The following is a 5,893-nucleotide window of genomic DNA, read 5'->3' on the forward strand; positions in this document are numbered from 1 at the left end:
TGTCATTTTTACTTCTTAATTTTTGCACAAAAGTATCTTCTTAGCATCATTCATGTGAAATGTGTGGATGAGATCAATTGCTTTTTTAGAAACAAAGTAGAAAAAGTTATGACTATATTAGTCCCCTGTAACTCAGAACTTTGACCAGATCATCATTGAAAATCTGATAGATTCTAACTCTTGCTTTACTATGAACATTGTAGAAGAAATGGTAATTAGAAACTATGGAATAAAAAAGCCATTTTAGCAGTTTATGTCTGTTTAGGAAGCAGAAGCATAAAGTTTGATATAAAAAAGTTCAGTAGAGCTTTCTCTTGCAACATGATCCAGCTTGAATCTTGAATGAAACAAACACTGAAAGAAGTTGAACAAAATTTCAAGAGTGCAGGACTATAATTTTCAGTGAAATAAACCATGTTTTATTTTTTATTTTTTACTTTGTTTTATTTTTTTATGTTTATTATTATTTTTATTTTTTATTTTTTACTGTGTTTTATTTTTTACTTTGAAAATTGAAAAGAAAATAGTCTATATGTGCACTCGTATTTTATTAAGATATGCTATATCAATCTTTTTTGAGAGGAGGGATTGCAGATCTTTTGGATTATATTTATATGTGACTCTTTTCCCAGACAAATATAGTTTATAAGTTATAATCTTCTGCAACATTTGCCTAAATGTTTTCCATAATTTCTAGTAATTGTGGGTTCATGTACCTTGGTTTAGGAATACTGCTATATAAGATTATCTGAGTCTTTCAGATTAAATGGCCTAGGACAACACAGATAAAGCTAGAATGAATATAGACATCTTTCCTCCTAGAATATGGGGCTGAAAGTCTCCCAATTCTTTCGTGTTATGCATACATTTGCCTCCAGATATATATGTGAATTTAGAATACATCCAAGGCAGGTCATAAAATAAGTCTTATTGATTTGAATTGAATCCTACTATGTAAAATATATGGAAATTGCTTCTCGAACCTCAGCATAGTAAATGCAAGTAAATGACCCTCTATTGCTATCACTAATTCACAAAGGTGATAGTTATATTGTGCTAAAAATAATACTATGAAGATGATGCTTACTTTGATGAATCTGTAAGTACTACTTTACCTGCACAAAATCATCTATGCATAAGAAGAGTCAATATACTGGAAGAAAAACAACTTTTCCAAACAGGCTATTATTAGGCTATAACTTAATTGAATAACTGTTTTCTTTTAAGGAGTTCTCTTTCTTTCTTTTTCCTTTTCTATATTTTTAAGTCTAAGACTTAGAAGAGGGGAGAACTATTCCATATCACGTAAGATTCAGAGTAGTTGGGATGGTTTACTGGGAAGAATTACACGATTGGCAAAGATCAAGACAATTTTGAGGCTATGGAGTCGAGTCTTCTGTTTGTAATACACAGGACAAAAGATAGGAAACTCTGCTTATTTGTTCTCAAGAACAATTTTAAGATGCCTCAAGCGCAGCCTCTGCTTTAGCTGGAGGAACATTTAAGACTCGTTAGGGAATAAGGCTAAGAAATGCAAATACTTCTTTGCTGGGAAATAGGAAAACAGAATAGAAAATGGTAGAATAGAATAGAAAAGAAAATTAAGAAATGAATGACCCAAAATAGGTTAACTCACAATTTACTCCAGTGAGTAACCAGGGAACTAGGAAAAATACTAGGGAAAAAAAAAGTCTATGCAGAAGTCCACTCTCTTATAGTCAACAAGAAAATGACATTGAAAAAAATGGCTCATCAAACTGAATACATGTTATCTTTTTCATAAATTTGCATACAAATGAAGAAAGTCAGATCCACCTAAAACTAAAGGAATGTGATATTTTGCCTTCCAGAGAGCCTTCTGAAAATATGCAATAGAGCATAACAATTCCTATCTAACATAAGAAGCTGTGTGAGATTTTGATCACACCAGCTTAAAGACAGCTGGAGAGAGCGTTGCTTTCCCTGATAAGAAAAAAGCAGATTGTCTGCAAAGTCATAACTTTTCCTTGAACCCTACAGAAAGGTTAGGTTGCAGAGCAAACAGTTAATCTGAAATTAAAAGGTCAGCAACTTCAGGGAGAAACAGAACACAAGCACTGACTTACCTATGGTAGAGCAAAAGAGGAAGAAATGCCTACAGTGTATATGATGGAAAACAAACCAGGTAACCTTTTTACCAAGTTGCTAACAACTGCATGTGGACTAACAGAAAAGTAGTGAACACATTGATGGAGCATATAAAAAGAGGGTTTGCACCCAGTAATAGGGTATAGACCTTACTAGTCATTCAGGAGAGAAACTGGTGGCAGGACTAAACAATGGAGAAAGCTTCCCAGGGTGGGCTGGTCTGCAAGAGGGGGTCAGCTCCATAGAGAAGATGCTGAAACTCTATTTGAATCCTTCTACTCTGTGGGCAAAAGCCTTAAGCCACCATGGGGAAGCCCAAGGCATTGGTAAAGACCTACAACGACAGGAGAGAGGAAAAGATCTCTCTCGTGGAGATGGTTCCTTTGGAGTTTTCTTGTAAATTATTTGCCATAGAAGTTTACTCAGTGTTCCTGCTCCATCTGGCTTTCAGTTCAGTTCAGTCGCTCAGTCATGTCCGACTCTTTGCCACTCCATGGACTACAGCACACCACGCTTTCTGGTCCCAAACTCATGGAGCTTGCTCAAACTCATGTCCATCAAGTTGGTGATGCCATCCAACCATCTCATCCTCTGTCATCCCCCTCTCCACCTGCCTTCCATCTTTCCCAGCATCACAGAATTTTCCAATGAGTCATTTCTTCCCATCAGGTGGCCAAAGTATTGGAGTTTCAGCTTCAGCCTCAGTCCTTCCAATGAATATTCAGGACTGATTTCCTTTAGGATGGACTGGTTGGATCGCCTTGCAGTCCAAGGGACTCTCAAGAGTCTTTTCCAACACCACAGTTCAAAAGCATCAATTCTTCACCACTCGGCTTTCTTTATAGTCCAACTCTCACATCCATACATGACTAGACATGGACATGTATGGAAAAATCATAGCTTTGACTAGACAGAAATTTGTCAGCAAAGTAATGTCTCTGCTTTTTAATATGCTGTCTAGGTTGGTCATAGCTTTTCTTCCAAGGAGGAAGCATCTTTTAATTTCATTGCCGTAGCCACTTGAAGCCCCCCAAAATAAAGTCTCTCACTATTTCCATTGTTTCCCCATCTATTTGCCATGAAGTGATGGTACCGGATGCCATGATATTAATTTTTTGAATGTTGAGTTTTAAGACAACTTCTTCACTCTCTGCTTTCACTTTCATCAAAGGCTCTTTAGCTCTTCTTTGCTTTCTGCCATAAGGGTGGTATCATCTGGGCATCTGTGGTTATTGATATTTCTCCTAAAAGTCTTGATTCCAGTTTGTGCTTCATTCAGCCCAGGATTTTGAATGACGTATAATTTAAATAAGCAGGGTGACAATATACAGCATTGACGTACCCCTTTCCCAATTTGGAGCCAGTCTGTTGTTCCATGTCCGGTTCTAACTGTTGCTTCTTGACCTACATGCAGATTTCTCAGGAGGCAGGTCAGGTGGTCTGTTATTCCCATCTCTTTGAAAAATTATCCACAGTTTGTGGTGATCCAGTCAAAGGCTTTAGCATAGTCAAAATGCAGAAATACATATTTTTCTGGCACTCTCTTGCTATTTTGATGATCCAACGGATGTTAACAATTTGATCTCTGGTTCCTCTGTATTTTCTAAATCCAATTTGAACATCAGGAAGTTCATGGTTCACATACTGTTGAAGCCTGGTTTGGAGAATTTTGAGCATTAGTTTGCTAGCATGTGAGATGAATGCAATTGTGTGGTAGTTTGGTTTGAACATTCTTTGGCATTGCCTTTCTTTGGGATTGGAGTGAACACTGATCTTTTCCAGTCCTGTGGCCACTGCTGAGTCTTCCAGATTTGCTGGCGTGTTGAGTGCAGCACTTTCACAGCATCATTTTTAGGATTGGAAATAGCTGAACTGGAATTCTATTACCCCCCACTAGCTTTGTTCATAGTGATGCTTCCTAAGTCCCACTTGACTTTGCATTCCAAGATGTCTGGTTCTAAGTAAGTGATCACACCATCATGATTATCTTGGACATCAAGTTGTTTTCTGTGTAGTTCTTCTGTGTATTCTTGCCACCTCTTCTTAATATCATCTGCTTCTGTTAGGGCCATACAATTTCTGTCCTTTCTTGTGCCCATCTTTGCATGAAATATTCCCTTGGTATCTCTAATTTTCTTGAAGAGATCTCTAGTCTTCCCCATTCTATTGTTTTCCTCAATTTCTTTGGATTGATCACTGAGGAAGCCTGTCTTATGTCTTCTTGCTATTTGGAACTCTGCATTCAGATGGGTATATCATTTGTTTTCTCCTTTGACTGTCACTTCTCTTCTTTTCTCAGCTATTTGTAAGGCCTCCTCAGACAACCATTTTGCCTTTTTGCATTTCTTTTTCTTGGAAATGGTCTTGATCACTACCTCCTCTACAATGTCATGAACCTCTATCCATAGTTCCTCACACACTTTGTCTATCAGACCTAATCCCTTGAATCTATTTGTCACTTCCACTGTATAGGCTTCCCTTGTAGCTCAGTTGGTAAAGAATCTGCCTGCACTGCAGGAGACCCAGGTTCAATTCCTGGTTTGGGAAGATCCCCTGGAGAAGGAAATGGCAACCCACTCCAGTATCCTTGCCTGGAAAATCTCATGGACAGAGGAGCCTGGCGGGCTGCAGTCCACAGGGTCACAAACAGTTGGGCACGACTGAGTGACTAAAACTTACTTACTTACTTACTTACTGTATAGTCATAAGGGATTTGATTTAGGCCATACCTGAATGGTGTAGTGGTTTACCCTACTTTCTTCAATATGAGTCTGAATTTGTCAATAAGGAGTTCATGATCTGAGCCATAGTCAACTCCCGGTCTTGTGTTTTCTGACTCTATAGAGCTTTTCCATCTTTGGCTGCAAAGAATATAATCAATCTGATTTCAGTATTGACCATCTGGTGATGTCCATGTGTAGAGTCTTTTCTTGTGTTTTTGAAAGAGGGTATTTGCTATGACCAGCACGTTCTCTTGGCAAAACTGTTAGTTTTTGCACTGCTTCATTTTGTATTCCAAGGCCAAATTTGCCTGTTACTCCAGGTATCTCTTGACTTCCTAGTTTTCCATTCCAGTCCCCTATGATGAAAAGGACATCTTTTTTGGGTCCTAGTTCTATAATGTTTTGTAGGTCTTCATAGAACCATTCAACTGCAGCTTCTTCAGAATTATTGGTTGGGCATAGACTTGTATTACTGTGATATTGAATTGTTTGCCTTGGAAATGAACAGAGATCATTCTGTTGTTTTTGAGATTGTACCCAAGTACTGCATTTTGGACTCTTCCATTGACTGTGATGGCTACTCCTTTTCCTCTAAGGGATTCTTGCCCACAGTAGTATGTATAATGGGCATCTGAATTAAATTCACCCATTGCAGTCTATTTTGGTTCACTGATTCCTGAAATGTCAATGTTCAATCTTGCCATCTCCTGTTTGCCCACTTCCAACTTACCTTGATTCATGAACCTAACATACCAGGTTCCTATGCTATATTGCTCTTTACATCATCAGACTTTACTTCCATCACCAGTCACATCCACAACTGGGTGTTGTTTTTGCTTTGGCTCTATCTTTTCATTCTTTCTGGAGTTATTTCTCCACTCTTCTCCAGTAACATATTGGACACCTACCAACCTGAGGGATTCCTCTTCAGTGTCATATCTTTTTGCCTTTTCATACTTTCTGTCTGGTTTTAGGCCATCCTGATTGACCTGTACACTGGAGGGTGCTTTTCTTCACACTTGTTCCCCTCTCTTTTCTTCACA

Source organism: Cervus canadensis, chromosome 4 (assembly GCF_019320065.1).
Source record: "Cervus canadensis isolate Bull #8, Minnesota chromosome 4, ASM1932006v1, whole genome shotgun sequence".
In the NCBI taxonomy this organism is placed as follows: Eukaryota; Metazoa; Chordata; class Mammalia; order Artiodactyla; family Cervidae; genus Cervus; species Cervus canadensis.